Source organism: Ovis canadensis, chromosome 2, assembly GCF_042477335.2.
Source record: "Ovis canadensis isolate MfBH-ARS-UI-01 breed Bighorn chromosome 2, ARS-UI_OviCan_v2, whole genome shotgun sequence".
NCBI classification, from domain to species: domain Eukaryota; kingdom Metazoa; phylum Chordata; class Mammalia; order Artiodactyla; family Bovidae; genus Ovis; species Ovis canadensis.
In genome coordinates, this window is record NC_091246.1 from 156,089,769 (window position 1) to 156,110,071 (window position 20,303).

At 44.2% G+C, this 20,303-nt stretch overlaps 1 protein-coding gene across 7 annotated transcripts in view; it reads right to left on the reverse strand.

The window, feature by feature from the left end:
- TANC1 (tetratricopeptide repeat, ankyrin repeat and coiled-coil containing 1) overlaps nucleotides 1-19,069 on the reverse strand; it is a 244,374-nt gene extending 225,305 nt beyond the window's left edge. For all 7 annotated transcript variants that reach the window (XM_069577403.1, XM_069577399.1, XM_069577397.1 and 4 more), the window contains exon 1: nucleotides 18,689-19,069. The gene's annotated coding sequence lies outside the window, so the exon portion shown is untranslated. The remainder of the gene's footprint in view (nucleotides 1-18,688) is intronic.
- Nucleotides 19,070-20,303: the final 1,234 nt, after the last annotated feature.

Below are 20,303 nucleotides of genomic sequence, written 5' to 3' on the forward strand. Positions count from 1 at the left end.
CTCAAGAAGGCCGGGTAAACCTCCCAGGGTCACGATGATGTGGAGGCGCTGAGCTGTGACCTGAATCGAGTCCATCAGGCTTCAACGTCTCCTGGACCAACAAAAGACATGGTGGGGTGGGGTGGCGGGGGGGAGGGTGAAGTGGGTGAAGGTCTCAAGAGGTAAAACTTCTAGTTATGAAATAATAGTTCCTGGGTATGTCAGGTACATCATGGTGACTAGTCAATGATACTGTACTATTTGGTAAAAGTGAAAGTCGCTATACAGTCCATGGACTTCTCCAGGCCAAAATACTGGAGTGGTTAGCCTTTCTCCTCTCCAGGGGATCTTCCACCCAGGGATTAAACCCAGGTCTCCCACACTGCAGGCAGATTCTTTACCAGCTGGGCGGGGGCTTATTTTTTGTTTTGCTTTGGTTTGGTCATGCCTTGAGGCATGTGGGATCTTAGTTCCCCAACCAGGAATCATACCCACATCCCCTAAGTTAGAAGCACAGAGTCTTCACCACTGGATCAACAGGGAAATCCCAATGATACTGTATTGTATACTTGAAAGTTACCAAGAGAATAGAGCTTAGAAGTTCTCATTTCAAGGGAAAAAAATTGTAGCCATGTGTGGTGATGGATGTTAATGAGACTTACTATGGTGGTCATTTCACAGTATCTACAAATGCTGGATCATTACATTGCAAGCCTGAAACTAATAAAATGTTACATGTCAATTCTATCTCAATAGAAAGAAAAAGACCCAACGGACAGAGAGGAAGAGGAGAGGAACCTAGGCTGGGTTCAAGACTAATAACAAAACAAATGGTGTAATAACCAGTAGGCTGACTGGGTTTAAAACCTAGACTTCAAAGAGTTGAATCCTTTTCGGTATCTTTTTTCCCAGGATTTACTGAGATACTGTTGACATATGTTTAAGTTTAAGGCATAAGACATGATGGTTTGACACAGATACACAGTATAAAACAACTACCACTCTAAGGTTAGTTCATACCTCCATCCCTTACAATATTACCACTTGTGTCTCTGTGTGGTGATAACATTTGAAGACCAACTTTCTCAACAACTTTGAGATCTATAATACAGCTTCATTAATGGCCAAATCTATAATACAGCATCATTAATGATAGTCACCAAGCTGTATCAGATCCCCATTGGGCGCCTTTTTCACCTGTGACCACCTAGGCAACTCCCAGGCAAACCAAGAACCCTATGATATTATCCCTCACTCTCCACATCCCAGGTTCCCTCCTCCAACCTCTTTTTCATAAACAAGAAAAATACTCAGAATCTAATTTCACTAGAAACTTCTTGCCAAAGGTCCGTTTAAAAGGCCAAAAAAACCAAACCTAATTTTGAGGGCTTGCTACTTTTGTGTATGAATCCAAATAACTAAAAAGCATCCTTGGCAGAACTAAATATGAATGTACATAGTAAGTTCCTAAAAAAAAAAAAAAAAAAAAACCAAGCTATTCTCCTAGGTGTTCCTTTTCACCAGAGATCAAAGCCATGTTGTTCAAGGAGCTCTCAAAAGCTCCATGACAGAAGTAAAATGAAAGGTCAGGTTAGGCCATTCAGAGTCAAACATCCTCAAAAACAGGATCTGGTTGCACCCTTCCTCACTCACCCCAAGATCCTGATACAAACATAGCTGCCAAACCCCACTCCAGACCAACTGAAACACCACCTTCAGGCAGGCCTGGAAATGTGCAAGCAGAGTAAGGGTCCAGGTGATTCCTGCACGCACCACAATTCTGCTCTGGAACTAGAGGCTACAGGAGCAAGGGCTGCTATCCATCCCCTCCTACGGAAGTTCTATTTCAAGCCCATCCAGAGGACGTGAAGGAGTTTCTACAGGGAAGAGGGGATGCTGCTTGAGAAACCCAATTTCCTCCTGCCCACTGAGCATTCCCAGCATTCCCAAGGGGGCCTCGAACTGCCCTTCCTGTCTTGAGAGTTTTCGGTTCCTGATAACACTTACCATCCCTCGCTTGCTGCCCAGCCTGGAAGCAGCCTTACTTTCTGCCTTCAGTCTGCTGCCAAGTATCCCTTTTCCTTTCTGGAAGCAGCATCTACTCCACTGCAAAACTCATCTTCTCATACACACCTTATGGTATTTTCATCCCTCTGTTCCGAAAGCCTGGTGAGGGCTTCCCAGGTGGCTCAGTGGTAAAGAATCTGACTGCCAACGCAGGAGATGCCGGTTTAATCTCTGATCCAGGAAGATCCCACATGCCCTGGAGCAACTAAGCCCATGCGCCACAACTACTGAGCTTGCACTCTGGAACCCAGGAGCTGCAACTCCTCAGCCTGTTTGCGTCAAACTACGTCAAGGCTGTATATTGTCACCATGCTTATTTAACTTCTATGCAGAGTACATCATGAGAAACGCTGGACTGAAAGAAACACAAGCTGGAATCAAGATTGCCGGGAGAAATATCAATCACCTCAGATATGCAGATGACACCACCCTTATGGCAGAAAGTGAAGAGAAGCTAAAAAGCCTCTTAGTGAAAGTGAAAGAGGAGAGTGAAAAAGTGGGCTTAAAGCTCAACATTCAGAAAACGAAGATCATGGCATCTGGTCCCATCACTTCATGGCAAATAGATGGGGAAACAGTGGAAACAGTGTCAGACTTTATTTTGGGGGGCTCCAAAATCACTGCAGATGTTGACTGCAGCCATGAAATTAAAAGATGCTTACTCCTTGGAAGAAAAGTTATGACCAACCTAGATAGTATATTCAAAAGCAGAGACATTAGTTTGCTGACTAAGGTCCGTCTAGTCAAGGCTCTGGTTTTTCCTGTGGTCATGTATGGATGTGAGAGTTGGACTGTGAAGAAGGCTGAGTGCCAAAGAATTGATGCTTTTGAACTGTGGTGTTGGAGAAGACTCTTGAGAGTCCCTTGGACTACAAGGAGATCCAACCAGTCCATTCTGAAGGAGATCAGCCCTGGGATTTCTTTGGAAGGAATGATGCTAAAGCTGAAGCTCCAGTACTTTGGCGAGAGTACTTCATGCGAAGAGTTGACTCATTGGAAAAGACTCATGCTGGGAGGGATTGGGGGCAGGAGGAGAAGGGGACGACAGAGGATGAGATGGCTGGATGGCATCACTGACTGGATAGACGTGAGTCTGAGTAAACTCTGGGAGATGGTGATGGACAGGGAGGCCTGGCGTGCTGCGATTCATGGGGTCGCAAAGAGTCGGACACGACTGAGCGACTGAACTGAACTGAACCCACACACCCTAGAACATGTGCTCTGCAATGGGAAGCCACTGCAATGAGAAGGCTATGCACTGCACTAGAGAGTAACCCTCTCCCGCCACAACTAGAGAAAAGCTGGAGCAGCGTTAAAGACCCAGCACAGCCAAAAATAAACAATTACATAAATAAATAAAAATAAAAGCCTGGTGACACAGGACTGGCAACTTGCATTCAAAGCTTGGCTGAGCCCATTTCCTTCTCTGCAAAATGAGGATAAGAACATCAGCACTCTGCAAAGTTTCTGCGAACGTGATAGGAGCTAATGCACCCTAAATCCACGATAAAAGGTGTTCAACTGACTTTCATTCTCTTCCTCCCACTAACTCGGACCTCAAACATCAGCTCTCACCTGACCTACTTCAAAAGCCTCATCGCAGTGAACACTGCCATCCATCTGTCCCCATGCCAGCCTCCCCTCCACATCACAGCCACCAAAGCTTTCCTCCAAAGTGGGGCTCTGATTACATCATCTGCTTTAAAAGCTCTGACAGCTATCACTTGCTTTACAGGATCAAGTCTATACTTCTTAGCCTGGCAAGCAAGACCTTTTGCAATCTGGCTCTCCCCCTCCCTGCCACTGCACCCAAATGCCAGGCACCATCTGTTCTAGTAACAGCACCCCAAACACGACTTGTATTTTCATGCCTCCCAGCCTCTGCTGAGCGTGCTCTCGTCAGAGAAAGCCCCTCACCCTCTCTCCCACCTGGCCAAGTGCTAGGTATCTTCCATCTCCTCTCTGAAGCCCACCCCCACGCCAGCTACCAGCCCCACCTCTCCTGCCTCCCCCTCCTCCTTCCTTCCTTCCTCCTCTTCTCTCCTGCTGCACACACTTGTACTCTGCAAGCACTTATCTCCTCAGACTGAGACACAGAGCTGGGCCTCAAACTCAGAAGGGCACAGTGACAGCCCTCAATAAATACTCTTGGGGAAATTAATGTAAGGCTTCCACCACCCTTTGACAAGTGGAAACAGTTTCTAATTTGTCAAACAGTTAGCACCTTCATGGTAACTTTTTACTTCTAAAACTCTTAAGGATATTATATTCAGTTGAGCCAGCTAAGACTGCTGTTAAGAAAGCAAAAAAAGAAGCCATGTCAGGGTCAAATGTCTATAAATCCCGTCAGCTTACAACTAGCCCTCTAGAAATGGTGCCTCTTCACACTTTCCATGATGGGAGGGGGAAATCATGCTCTTTTGAGTCCTCCTGGCTTGACTTTGGTAGGTAAAGCAGGACAGTCTAAAGAGTCCTTGCTTAAACAGAACATTTCAGAAAGGAAGGGATAAACGAACTGTGACTTCATGGTAGGAAAAAAAAAAAAAGTGTAAAAATACTCCAGAGCAGCTGGACTTGAGTACCCTTAAGGAATCAAGGTCATTCACAGGAAACAGGTACCGTATTACCTGGGCAGGGAGCAGCAGGAGACTCCATCATTAACAAAGCCAAATGCCCCAAGACTTAGAAACAGCTGGTAGAAGAAAACATGTCTCTCTTCACCCATATATGCCTACTTAAGTAGCCTCCAAACTGTTCCTTGACTTCTGCTGTTCAAAACATGTGTGCGTCCATGCTAAGTCGCTCATTTGTGTCTGACTCTTTGCAACCCCATGGACTGTGTAGCCCACCAGGCTTCTCTGTCCACGGGATTTTCCAGGCAAGAAAACTGGAGTGGGTTGCCATGCCCTCTTCCAAGGGATCTTCCCAACCCAGGAATCAAACCTGCTTCTCTTAAGTCTCCTGCATCGGCAGGCGGGCTCTTTATCACTAGCACCATGGACATATTAATTCTCCCTTTCCGTGAGTCATTAATAGGGCGCAAGCCAGTAAAGAGAGTCCTCCCCACTGATGAGGATCCGGGGCCCACTGGAGTAGCACTGATGCCTCTCCTCTGCAGGAAGCCTGCACTCTTGGTTGGCAACAACCCTGTTCATAAACAAACACCTATGACTGGAGAGTGGCACTGCAGACTTACACCATCTAAATAAGATAAAGGTTATTACTGTAAACCGCACTCCAGCAAAACTCAACTGAAAGTCTTCAAAGTAGCTCATGGTCTCACAGACTTAGTAAATAAATGGACTTTTTAACATACTGACTTTCATTAAAACCAGGCGGTTTGTTAGCAATAACCTCATGGCAATAATAGAATATCCGTTTGATTCTCTGGTTCCTTCTCCTATATATATTACCATCTAAAAATGTCTCATTTGTTTGTTCAAAATATTTCATATAGACATCTGTCTAGGTGTTTTAATACAAGTGACTGACAAACCACGCATAAAAGTTATCTTGAAATCAAGTTCTTGTATACCTATGGCTAGTCTGTGTTGATGTATGGCAGAAACTAAGGCAACAGGGTAAAGCAATTATCCTCCAATTAAAAATAAAAATTAAAAAGAAAGAAATCAAATTCTTATCTGGACTTCTATAACAAAGGTTTTAAAATTAGCAACTTCTAAAACACTCAGAACAAATGAAAATTTTCATTCATTTACTGCTCCAGAAAGTTGAATTTAAAAATAGGGTTAAGAGAAGAAGGAAGAAAAGGACCTGTTTTGGGCACCTATTAGGCAAGCACAGTGCTAATTATTTTGTATAGGTTCTCACCTTTAGTCTTGGCATGAACCCTACAACACAGGAATTACTATCCCATTTTACAAAGAGACAGCAATCCAGTAAACCACCTAAGGTTCATCTAGCTTCAAAGATCATGCTTTTTTCACAGCCTCCTATATATTTGTTGTTGTTCTTCAGTTGCTACGTCATGTCTGACTCTTCTGCAACCTCATGGACTGTAGGTCGCCAGGCTTCTCTGTCCATGGGATTTTCCAGGCAAGAATACTGGAGTGGATTGTCATTTCCTACTCCAGGGCATCTTCCCCACCCAGGGATCAAACCCACGTCTCCTGCATTGCAGGCAGATTCTTTACCACTGAGCCACCAGGAAAGCCCCATCCTCCTACAGATTAGTTTTTGTTTTTTAAGGAGGAGAAAAAAGCTGTGTTGTTTAGTTACAAAGCACTGCTCTATTCAAGGCACCTTATTATTCACAAAAGGCAAACTGTAATATATGAAATAGTATTGCTGCCCACTAAGGGGTTAAACATAAGACTATGCTGGAATTTGCCAATGATAGCTTTCATCCATCCATCAAAGCTACTTTATATATACCATACTAGTCCTCATTAATACACACAAAGCTCCTTTAATTTTTCCCAGACATAAAACAAGCACTTGGAAAGCTATCAAGGGAAAAAACTTAAATATAAAATTAAGTTAGCAAAGTCAGTTATAATATGAATTTTTATTTACATGTCTGAATCTCTAAGACAATGTACATATAAAATTATCACCCTGAGGGTGTATGTAGATTTATGGCTGTACTTCAAATTAGCATAAGCATTTATCAGAAAAATACTGTTAAAATTTACTGAGTGTAGGTAGAATTAATGCATATTTCTAAATTAATGTGTTTAGAAATAAATCTTTATAGAACCATGTTTTACCATTATAACTCAGATAACTTGTCATTCTGAATAAAATTCCACCACCAGCAACATTTCACACTCAAGCCATTTTACCTGAGTCACATGGTTTATAATCTTAAGATACACTAAAAATGTATACCCATTTAACCAGGCCAGCTACTCAGAATACCACCGTGTTTTCAACCACAACTGGAATAAATCAAACTTGCATCCCTCCCCTGATATACTCATAAATTTCCAAACAAAATGTAAGTCATACTTAGTATTTTAAAAAGTAACTTAAGAATTATAAATTAAATTGCCTAGTCTCAAATCATAAGCATAGTCTAGGACATATTCTTGCAAAAAATATTTCACCTGAATCTGAACTTGCCTTGAGATTAAAGGAAAACTTCTAGTTTAGAGGAAATATAGGGGACAGCGGAACAAGGTAAACACCACCACAAGGAAACACATCCAGATATGCACATCCTACAAGCTCTCTTCTGAAGATCAGGAGAGGGAGGGAGGAGGTGGCCAGATAGTCTTTCTCCATATTTAAAAAAGCTACGGGGACAAAAGCAACAACCCACAGTGCAGTACGTAAACCTCGACCGAATCCTGATTCCCAAAATGAGAAATGGTGACCAATGACATTTTGGGAACAATCAGATAACAGTAAGAAATCAGTTAAAGTGATAAAGAGGTGGTGATTTTTGTCCTTAAGTCCTTAGTTAGAAATGCATACTAAAGTTCGTCAGGTGAATTATAAAATGTCTGGGATTTGCTTTAAAACAGTTTAAGCAAATTAAGCAATCCAACACTGTCTGTTGGTTAAAAGATGCTTAGCAAATGTTTCTACAATTTAATGCATTTGGGAAATACTAAATCCTCTGTTTCCCTTCAAGGAGATTGAGAATGAATATTAGAAATAAGGATGGTCAAAAATTCTTTAGTTAAATACCTGTTTTACTTTGATTAACCCTGATTTTCCCACTTTGCCATAAACCTGGTTTCCCTGCATAATATCCATTAACTTTCTGAGAATCAGTTTCTCTGGATCCCACCTTGGGAAGTGCTGCCTTATGGAGATACACCACTCTAAGCTAAGGTTCTCTTAAGTCACATGCATGCTTCAAGAACCTGAATAATCAAATATTCACAACTGCATCTATTCGCAATGTAGGAACCAGCACTTTTTCTGTCTTTTGAGTCTGTAAGTTATTATCATGGTGGTGGTGGCGGTTTAGTCACTAAGTCATGTCCGACTCTCTGCAACCCTATGGACTGTAGCCCACCAGGCTCCTCTGCCCATGGGATTTCTCAGGCAAGAATACTGGTGTGGATCACCATTTCCTTCTCTGGTAACTTACTTGTTACATTAACATGTTTTAATTTATGTCACACTCTGTAATATGAAAATAGCCACTGCAAAATTTTAGTTATTCACATCCACTTTCTTGGAAATCTTTAATGGAATAGATTTCAAATTCTTAAATTTCAAACCACACTGAGTTTTCACTTTCAAAACTACCTAGAGATATTTCGAAGGGCCCCTCCCCAAACCCTCAGCAATGACTCCGCAAAATAAGTTACTGGCTTCCCAGAAACAAAACACAAAACAAAATACAACCCCAAACCTCTTCAACCGCTGATGGTGCTTAAGGATTCCCAGGAACTCACCTCAAAGACCCCCATCTTTATGTACCAGAAGTGGTTCCATTCTTATAAATGGATTCTATGGATATCTGAACAACTAAATCCCAAGATAAATTCACTTTACCACAAACTCTACTTACTCCACAGCTAAAAGTTTTACAGCAAGCTGTGAACTAATATCTGTAGTTTGTTTGGGGGAGTTTGCTTGTTTGTTTGTTTAGAAAAAAAACTGCATCCTATTCCATTTAAGAACCCCAACACTTTAAAAAACATCCTTTGGTAACTCACTTAAAAGAGAACAAAAATGACTAACAAAGAAATCTAAGCTAGAAGTCACTACCACAAGGAAAGAATCAAATTCGATGTCTCCTCTGCACGTAGGAGGCAATTTACAACATTCAAAACCCTTTCATATACATTCTGTCATCTGACCCTCAAAACCCTGGAGAGACGCCTGTTTTCCATCATGATAGCATATATCTAACATGGTTCAACTTGAAAGCTGACAACCTGTCAACCCTCAATTATCCTCACCAGAGAGAATATAGGCATAAACAATTTGATTCAGCTGAGCAGAGTAGAGACCCTCACCACTTGTCTCTCAACGGGGACTCTTAGGCCAAACTATTGTAGGGACATATTTTATTGCCCATGATTTTGCTTGGGGGTACCTGCAGACAGCTAACTGTCCACAGGCATTTACATCTTCACACATAAAATGCTCCAGGCCTTTCCTGTTATTGCACAAGGAGAGCAGACTCTCCTTTGAACTCACTATACCTGCCCAGGGTGGTCCAGGAATATTTCTGTAGCAACATCCCACGGAGTTTTCCTTTATCACTCATGCCAGTGTCCCCACGTGAAAGAAGGACAACATGTAACTACAGGCAACATGTATGAGGGCAGACAAGACAGTTTTGAAATAAAGTGACGGTGGTTTGGATCCCAGATCCTCCTGTCTTGACTGTGTGTGCTTCCTGCTCTCAGATCCCTCACAGGTATATGGCGCTTTCTACCTCCTAAGGTTGCAGGGAGCTGGAGGAAAGACACCCTCCCCATCGTAATCAGCACAGAAGGGGATTTAACAACTGTGAGTTCTCTGCCTGCCTCCCTTTCTCTCGGAGGGATTTTATAAAACGACTAAGGCAAGCCAGACCCCAACCACCAAGAAGCCTATGACCCATAGGCAAAGCAAGCAAGCAAATGACTTTTCAATAAAAAGGCAAACAGAGAAAAACATAATCAATGTACAAGCAATGTGCTAGGGAGGTGAAAGAGAAGGAACCACATAGAGGCAGAAGGGGGAAATCAGAAAAATGTGAATGAGAAAGCACTATTTACTTGAGCTAAGCCTTTAAGGACAATGAAAATTTCAGTGGCAGGAGGAGGGGAGAACAGGTCCTCCAAGGCAAATTGAAAAGATGTAGGTTAGCAATGGACCCAGCAAGGGCTCAGTGGCAGACAGAGAGGACAACTGGATCTGGTAAAGAAAGTCAGAAATCATATCACAGAGAATCTTGAAAGCTAGATGGGAACTGCCAGGGGTCTTACCTGTCCTTACATTAGCTGTGCTGGTTTTGGCTTTAAGTAATAAAAGTACATGAAAATAAGGGACAATTAGTGACTTAAACTGTGGTCTCAAAACCTTTTGATCGTGTAGCCCTAACAGTAAAAAAAAAATTAAAAAAGTAAACCTGCACCCCCAATAATTTATGTGTAATTACAACACTTCTTCTTCAAGTCGCTCAGTCATGACGCTCTTTGCGTCCCCATGCACTATCCAGTCCATGGAATTCTCCAGGCCAGAATACTGGAGTGGGTAGCCTTTCCCTTCTCCAGGGAACCTTCCCAACCCAGGGACTGAGCCTAAGTCTCCCGCATTGCACGTGAATTCTTTACCAGCTGAGCCACAAGGGAAGCCCCAGAGTTACCAATTACCAGGGAAGCCCGTACATGATAAAACATCCATTAAAAACTCTTTAAAGGATGAGAATGATTCAAACAGCATTCCCAAGTTTATTTGTATTTGTTAACATACCTCTATACACAATGTTGGTGCCAACTCATTAAATTTGATTTAAAAGTCATTGCCTAATCTCAAATAAGACATTTTATTATTCCTATGGATTTTAGATTTACATCATATCATTTAACTTTCTTTGTAAGAATCTTTTTTAAATCACTTGCCTATTTTGTAGGAGCCAATTTACTTAAAACTAGATGATATAACCCATAAATCTATTTACATGGATAGAGTTCACCAAAGGCAAGAATAAGAATGAGGGTGCCATTGTCAATTCCAGCAGGTTATAAAATGCCTCCTCTGCCCTCAGGTGACCTTATATAGCCTAAGTGACAGAAGACTCTCAGATATACCAACTAGTGTCAACTCATCTATCAAATATTAGTAAAGCTTTTTTCTAGACAAACTTCTAATATTTTACTTCTTCCCATGTTGGATGGTCTGGCACACTCTACTTGGGAAATCACTGCTTCAAACAATAATTAAAAAAAAATTCCCCACATAAGAAGTTCTGAGTCACAGTGGTTTCAGGGTTGGTTAATTCTGCAGCTAAAAAAAAAAAAAAAAGTCACTGTGGTCTTACGCCCCTTATCTTTGTGATTTTCAGAGTTTCAACCTATTTTGCTGACAATATTGGGCTCCCAGTATGGTAGGAAATATAGTTGGTCACACACTTACTCATTAACCAGTCACTAGCAACAGGTATAGTATTACTAAAGTTGACTTGGCTTCATCAAGATTCACCACCTGGGGCAGAAAATATACCCAACTTACCCTGAAATGGGCAATGGAAAACTAACCAAAAGCAGGGTTATATTATCAAGCAACGTGGTAAATTATTACAGCAGTGGCCCCTGCAATGAATCATGCAACCACCAGAGCCTGAGTGAGCCCAGACCCAGGCAGAAAAACCACCCAGCAGAACTCAGCTCCAGTTTCTGAATTCCAAGCAAATAAAGGGTTGCTGGTTTAAGCCACAAGAAGGAAGGGAGGACCAGGAAGGGGAATGCTGTGGTATGGGCAAGAGACTACCTCTGCCACAGCGCTTTGCGTATGTAGGACAATGGATGAAGAAAGAACACCACTGTTTCAGTCCCACGTAATTTTTTAAATTCAGTCATCTAGCTCAGAGTCAACAAGCACTCAATAAATATTAATAATTGATGTGACTAATCCCCAGTAATTTAGAATAAAGCATGGCAGACAGAAGGGAGTATAATGGGTTACATGGGAATAATGACCAACACGCTCTTTTTTTTTTTTTTTTTTTTTGCAGTAATTCAATACCCTGTTACCCAAGAGCCTGAGCGTGCAGCCATTCAGATCCCCACAGAATGTGGAAAAGTCTACTACTCCCAAGACTATAGTGTATATATCACAGGAGCATTAAAAAGGTTCATATTCTTCTGCATATTGGTATGGAGTTATGACCAGCAATACCACTTCTGGAAACCTATCCTGCATTAGGCAATAAGCCCTTTTTGTTTACCCAGCTCCCTCAATGTGGGAGACCTGGGTTCAATCCCAAGTTTGGGAAGATCTCCCAAACTTAGAAAAGGCTACCCACTCCCGTATTCTGGCCTAGAGAATCCCATGGACTATACAGTCCATGGGGTCACAGAGCTGGACAGGACTGAGCCACTTTCACTCCCTTTTCCATTAATAATAACCCGCTTCTGTGTGGGATACTTTTGTCTCCCAACAGTCCCATCTTGTGGACCTAACGAGACTTGCCAACTGTAACTCTGTTGGCTGGCATCAAGCCAATCTGAGCTCTCTCCAGGGTTTTCCCAAATTGGAACTGAGAACAAAGATTCAGTTTTGTTTTTTGGGTTTTTTTATATTTTTATTTTATACTGGGATTATAGCTGATTAATAATGCTGTGATAGTTTCAGGTAGACAGCAAAGGGACTCAGCCATACATATGTATGAATCCACTCTCTCCCTAACTCCCTTCCCATCCAGGGTGCCACAAAACATTGAGCAGAGTTCCCTATACTCTACAGTAGGTCCTTGCTGGTTATCCCTTTTAAATATAGCAATGTGTACGAATCCATCCCTTCCCATTGCTCCCCCACTTCCCCCCACCCCATCCCCAGTCCTCAGAGTCAGTTTCTTGATGATGTGAGGTTCTGAAGCTACCAGCGTCCAGGTATCCCTATGTGCTGGGCTCTCTGACTTTTTTTTTTAATTGGGTCCTTTGATTTAATGATGAGTAATTCACATCCTGAGACAAAGGGCTCTGATAGCCTAAGAGATTTTTTCCCAAACACCTAAATGTCAAAATGGGTTGGTTAAACAAATTATAGTAATGTATGTAATGAATTTACAAAACAGCCATTAAAGCTGTGCCAAAGAATGTATTGATATAATAGGGGTGGGGCAGGGGGAGCATATCACATAAGCATACACTGGACTCTAAACTGTGCAAATACATTATATGCACCTTTGTATGTCAAATCTTTTTCATATTTCTTTAAAAGTTCATGTAATATACAATCCTACTTTTGCATGAGTATATATGCATGAAACAGAGAAGGCAATGGCACCCACTCCAGTACTTTTGCCTGGAAAATCCCACAGACGGAGGAGCCTGGTGGGCTGCAGTCTATGGGGTCACTAAGAGTCAGACACAACTAAGCGACTTCACTTTGACTTTTCACTTTCATGCACTGGAGCAGGAAATGGCAACCCACTCCAGTGTTCTTGCCTGGAGAATCCCAGGGGCGGGGGAGCCTGGTGGGCCGCCGTCTATGGGGTCGCACAGAGTCGGACACGACTGAAGCGACTTAGCAGCAGCAGCAGCAGCAGCAGCATATGCATGAAAAGTTCACACCCAAGTGTTGCTTAGAGACTTCCCCAAATCCAACCCCAACTCACAGAGGTATTAAGTCTCTTCTGGGTATAGAAGGGAGGGTGGTGAGTCACCAATGGCTCTGGGCTATACAGCTGAACATCTTGGGTTCACATTTACATATAGTTGTGACTGGAAGATTTCTACTAATAAATTTCCTCATGGTAGTGGCGAAATCTGTGGGGACTAAAATCCAGGGACTATGCCATCCCTTTGCAATGCTTTCTTGTCCTTGACATTTCTACCTATACAACTCTTCTTTCCAAAATATTCTCCTTGATCACACACACCTTTGGGAACCCCTAAAGAGGACATCTATCCTAGGAGGGTTACTTCCATCAGTAACATGGCCAACCCAAACCAGAACCTGTTCTATGCTGTACAAGATGTTTCCCGAGAGCCTTCTTTATCTAAAGTCCTCTCCTATCCTTCAAAATCTATTCCCCTATAATAAAAACCAGAAGCCATTCTTCTGCTTTGCTGCTCTTGTCCCCTTCTAGCACACTGATAACTCTTCTCCCAACTTTATTACTGCTTCATAACTCTCTCCCTCCACACATACCTGGAGATGGCAGCCTTTTTACAGTCAGCCAAAGGCCAGTACAGTCAAAGCTATGGTTTTTCCAGTAGTCATGTATGGATGTGAAAGTGTTAGTCACTCAGTAGTGTCCTTCGACCCCATGGTCTATAGCCCACCAGGCTCTTCTGTCCATGGGATTTCCCAGGCAAAAATACTAGAGTGGGTTGCCATTCTCTTCTCAATGGCAGGGATCCCCAACCCAGGGATCAAACCCTGATCACCTGCATTGCAGGCAGATTCTTTACTGTCTGAGGCACTAGGGAATAGGTCCCTCAGAGTGGGAGAAAATAACAGCAAATGAAACAAAAGATTAATCTCCAAAATACTCAAGCAGCTCATGCAGCTCAATACCATAAAAACAAGCAACCCAATCAAAAAGTAGGCAGAAGACCTAACAAACACTTATCCAAAGAACATATACAGATAGCTAATAAACACCTGAAAAGATGTTCAACATCACTCATTATTAGAGAAACACAAATCAAAACTACGATCACCTCACACCAGTCAGAATGGCCACTGGACCACAAGGAAGGCTGAGCACCAAAGAATTGATGCTTTAGAGCTGTGATGCTGGAGAAGACTCTTGAGAGTCCCTTGGACTTCAAGGAGATCAAACCAGTCAATCCTAAAGAAAATCAGCTCTGAATATTCATTGGAAGGACTGATGCTGAAGCTCCAATACTTTGGCTACCTGACGTGAAGATCTGACTCATTAGAAAAGACCCTGATTCTGGGAAAGACTGAAGGCAGGAGGAGAAAGGGGATGAGATGGTTACACAGTATCACTGACTCAAGGGACATGAGTTTGAGCAAACTTCAGAAGATAGTGAAGGACAGGGAAGCATGGCATGCTGCAGTCCACGGGTCGGGGCATGACTTAGCAACTGAACAACAACAGGTACTCATTAATTGCTTAGTTATTTTGATAAGACGGTCTTCTGAGAATAAGTTTAAGAAGCTGAAGAAGGACAAGTTGCTCAGACTTAAAAGAGTCTGTAATAGCACATAATTTATTTTAGAATCCTTTAAAGAAAATCCATACCAGCTTCCAAATGAGTGTCAAGTTGCACTCAGTACTCTTAAATAGGCAAGCAGGGCACAGTATAAACATTTAGAGTCCGTGAAAATGGGTCACCTGCAGCCTACCACTTCTTTACCATTAAACCAATAGCGTAACAGAAGAATTTTTTTTCTTTTTTGCACAGCAAGTGGTGCAAAATCAGACTTATCCAGACAGCAGTAGAAAGAGCCCAAGAACAATTTTACCAAAAATGGGGCATTTATCCAGGCTTTGTAATTCAGCTAAGAGATACCAAGATGAAAAGTAAACGATATATTCATTACTTATTTTTAAAAAGATGCACAGATTTGAGAAATGATTTCCTTAAGAATGCTGTCTGGGTTACTAGTGGGGATTATAAATCACACCAGATCCTGAAGTCTACTTAATAAAAAAATAAGTTGGAAATAAACAAATGATTAGTTTAAGGTTTATGGATTTCTGAAACTCTCTTGGGGAGAATGTTCTATTACCATTATTACTGAACTGTTTTTAATCTCTGACATCAAAGCATAGATGTTAACCCTGGGGTTCTGAAACCCAAGTAACTCATAAATGAAATATTATGAGAAAATGCCACATTGTAACTTAAGTCTGTCTGCCAAGTTTTAGCCAATCACTTGTGACTTCATAAATAAGGAGAGATATGGGGGTTGGAATAGAAAGAATCAAAAGACCTAGGTTCAAGCTCACCTCCACTGTTTACAAATGATATCAAGCAAACTGATCTAACTTGCCCAGCCTCAGTTTACTTAACTGAGGGTTTAAGAAAAAAATATTTAAGTAAAGCCCTTTATAAATGCCAAAGTACTACTCTAATATTACAGCACTAGCTCCAGAATGCCTACATTTCTCCAACTATTGGACAGTCACAGAACTTTACGGTTGAAAGATAATCTCATTTTAGGAATGATAATGAGAAAACTAAGGCCCAGAAAGGCTAAAGAAACCTAGTATACTGACAACATCTGTAAACTGGTCGGGGGTTAGGAAGAGGTTCTAGTTTTTCCACTATTGAAATGTGCATTTTAAAAGATGGTTCAAAACAAAGCTATCCTGGGAACTAATACAAATCCCTCCCCAGCAACACATACATTTCTTCTGCTTTATTTTGCTTGTGTAGACTTTACTCCTGTCACAAGTTAAACTTTTCATCAGAAAGGTGAAAAAACAAAGCCATCTCTCTGACTATGAGACTCTCAGCCTACTTGCAACCCAACCCAGACAGAAACCTTTACAACTGGGTTAGAAACGTCTAATGGAAACATCGACATAACACAAACGTCCAGCTATGCTGGCAGGCATCGTTATAATATGGATTACAATTCTACCAGCCCAGGGATACTGATTTTAATGTTCCTGGGAGATAAAGAATTAATCAGCAACTCAGAAGGGGATGTTGCCTAAAAATGAACAATTTAATCGAGAAAATTCCACTGTCTTTAAATTTGTGCCCTCAATCACCCACTATCAAAAACCCACTATGGCACCAAATAAATTGTGTGTGGTTAAAGAGACAAAATGTTCTTCTCTACAAGCTGTTATGGGAAGTAGAAAAAGGCTGACTATGAGTCAGTTATGTTTTAGTTCCACGCTGGACATAAATTATGATAATTTAGACATTCTGGTGGCTAAACCAAAAAAGCAGGAAAACCATGGCTCCCACATCCCAGCAAAACTTAAGTTTGCAGCCTCACAGCTGAAAGACAGGGTCATGAAAAGTGACCTTAAATTTATTTCTGGACCTTCCTGCCTCCACTAAAATTGATGACACTATTTCCCACCTCTTATTGTCAAATCACAACAATCCGGAAGCCTGGAACTAATTCACTTGGCAGGTAACAGGAGCAACCCTAGGAGGAAGTCCTGAGGATGTCAGATACCATATTTCCTTTACTCCCACATACTTTTCATCTTAATACCGCCAAGATATACTTACAGTGAGTTCTCACTGACACCCACCAAGCATTCTGGCTGACACGAATTTTGCAGAAACTGGCATCCCTAGGGAAGGTCCCTTGTGAGGTCTTTAAGTAGCTTAGATGAGTAAAACATTCAGACTACCACTGTAATGAACAGCTCTCGGAGGCTCATAAATTCTTTCATTCCCAGCAATCAAGAAGCAGCTGTTAAAATCCTGGAATCTTCCTAGCAGCAGATCTTAAATACCTCCAAGTTGGCCAGGGAAGGTTCCCAACTGCTTTCTTCTCCTCTCCCTCCCCCAGCCTCTCCCCAGGAGTGCCAAGCTGGCAGGAATAAGGGAAGGGAAAAAAAAGACCCAGGAAAGGAAAAAAAAAGAGTGAGTGAGTAGCGGCTCTGGTGAAAGCAGAGAGGCAGACTCCCTTCATTTCCACTACAGAGAAATACCAACTCCGCACCAACTAACCAGGTGTCTCCTTTCTTCTCCCATCCCCACCCCCTCCAAACACATTAACTTCTGCAGTCTGATGGCCTGGCATTTGGAGTTAATGACCTCAGCAGTCCTAAGCCCAGTCCTCAAAGATTCTAAACCAAGCTCTTCCTTTCCTTGCCAGAGTTTGAGGCCCATCCCACGGGAAAATTCAGCTTCCTTTTTCCTTGTATCTCGCCCAGACGGCGATGCTCCTGGGGTCAAGTTCAAGATGAAGGTACCCTCCTAACCTCCAGGAGTCCACTCCACTGCAGGGAACAGAGCTCCCTAGACGAGTCCCATCCTTCGAGGCACGGGGATCTGGGGCTGTCAGCAGTGGGCCGAAGAGGGCTGGGAGGGGAAGACTGTCGCCGAGCCCGTTGTCCTCTGAAACCCTGGCCGCGGCGCCGGGATTCTACCTGACCACCGCCGCATTTCCTCCTGGAGCCTTACACAATAAGTGAACTAAGTTTTGAAAACGCCGGTTCAGAGACGTTTCTGTCTGCAAACAAGGCGCATTATGCCATGGGGCTTCCTTCCTCGCCAGCCGTTCCGGAAAGCTGCCGCGCCAAAGCCGGGAGCCCCTCACACCCCCAGAGCAGCGTCCCCGCACCCCCAAAGTCCCCCAGAAAGAACGTGCGCCCTGACATAAGTCCCCCAAAAGAAGTGAGCACCTTCATTCTCCAAGAACACAATCCTGATCTCGAACTCTCCCTCAATGTCTAATCCTTGCTCACCCCCCTCACCCCACCCCCAAAAGAACGTGGATATACTCATCGCAGTGTTCTCGGAAGCGAACAATACTTTAGACCCAGAGTGGGGCACTATACTCCCCCCGAGGCTTAAGTTCAACCGGCCAACTTCGCGACCCGCGCTCTTCTACACTTCGGGGGCACTGTGGACCCCGCCGTGCCAGGCGCGTCTCTCTCCCGCCTCCCCCGCCCCAGGTACCAGGCGCAGCCCAGGCCCTTGCCAAGCCCGAATGCCACAGAGGAGGGGAAAGGGGAGCGCGGAGGCGCGCCGGGCGGGGTGGTCCCGAAACTCAAGCGTGCGGCCGCAAGATCCCGGTGCCCCCGAACCTCAGCTCTGCCCGGGGCCAGATTGGTCCGGCGCGGAGGGTAGGCGAAGGGAAGGCACCGACCCTCCGGAGCCGCCAGGACCAAGGCCCGGAGCGCACAACATGTCCGTGCCTATCTCCGGAAAGCTCCCGGGTGTGCCCAACGAAGGGGGGCAGGGAAGCTCCAGAAACTTTCCCACATGCCTTTCCACTCTCCCCATCACCCTCTCCTCTCCCCAGACCCCTGCTCCCCTCCGCACCGCAGCAGCTGGCGCGGCTCGGGACTCGCGGAGGCCGGCGGCGGCGCCAGGGCGGCGGGAGTTACCTGCGGGAAAGTTTCCAGCTCCTTGGCGCGGTTACCCACCCCCAGGGCCGGGCCTCGGGGCGCGGCCAGCTCAGCGCTCCGCGGCTGCCTCTCCTCCGGCTCCCAAGGCGGCCGCTGCTCCTGCAGCAGCCACTGCTAAGGCTGCGCTCCGGCCCGTCCCCCCGCCTCGCACAGCCCACACCAGGACCTCATTGGCAGCGTGAATCCCCGCCCTTGCGCGTGTTCCCGAAGGCACCTTCCTCTCGCGCGCCCGCCCGGGCCGCGCCTCCCGCGTCCCTTCCCGCCCCGGGCTGCGGCGGCTCCCGGAACCAGTGGGACGCGGCGCGCGAACTTTCTGCAGGGACCCCAGCTTCGCTCAGGGGGCCTAGTCCCCGCGACTGCGTTTGGGCCCTTCCAGGATTGGATCAAAATGGGTGATTATATTTTTTTTTCAGCCTCTAAAAATCAGTGAAGTGGCCTGGCCTTCCCTCCTTGCTGCTTGTTGAAAACAGCCGAGGAGGACATCTGGGAGCAATTAACCAAGCTGAAGTTTTGGTGGATGCTTTAGGGTGACTTGTGTGGCTTTCTTGAATTTTCTCTGCCTCACTTAACCACACACACTCACTTTCTAGGGCAAGAATGAGCTAAAGCAGATGGGAGGTGTAAAGGGCATCTCGCCTGCTGTGTCTTTTTCTTTCCCGAACTCGAATTAGGGAGGTTCAGGGACCGGTGATTGCCTCGGACGTCCCCGGGGCCGTGTCCCTGCAGCCTCCTCCCTCCGCTCCAGGCTGGCCCTGTGTTGTCTGCACGCACGCACACACACACGGGTGGCCCTGTGTTGTCTGCACACACACACACGGAGTGCCAACGTCATGCTTGTATCTTGGGAGGAGGGAGGTATGGAGGTAGGAGATACACAAAGATGCTATTATTGTTTCCGTCAGCGCAGTAAATTAAGTTCCCATGTTCCCAAAATGTTTTGTTATTCCACAGCAGAGTGAAAGCTGGGGTAGGGCCTATGGATTCAGGAACCCTGGGTTCCCAGGCAGGCAGTTCAGCCCGCAGGGCGCAACCCACTCCACACCCGAAGCCTGTTAGACCAGCCTTGGTCTAAGAGCGATCTGCATAGGACCGTCGCTGCCTTGCATGGCCTGCGGGAATCATACACGGGTCACCCCAATCATGTGTCTTAGAGCAGGGAATACAGAAGTTGCTATAAATGGATTTATTGGCAACCCCTAACCTTGCTGAGCCAAATACGCCTTTAAAGACAACTGTCTTTTAAACAAGTTCTCCCATAAAAACTTCAACCTCACGCAGAGCTTCGCAATATAAAGATACCCGGGGAGAGGAGCGTCCATGTTTAAAGTTCCTGTGAAAAGGGACAGGAAGTAAGATGCCACACATCTCCTTACATAAATACAAGATGACTGAAACTTGCTGGATTTTTCACCCACAGTTTCAAAGGCCTGATTATTACTATGTTGATACTTGAGCAGTAAACATACCAGCGACCTTGAAGTTTTCCTGAAATAAAGCAGGATATGAATATTTAAAATGTAAACTTACGAAACCAGAAGAACTGTGACTTATTTCTTCACTCTGAAATGTCCCATTGCTGAAAAATATGGTAATG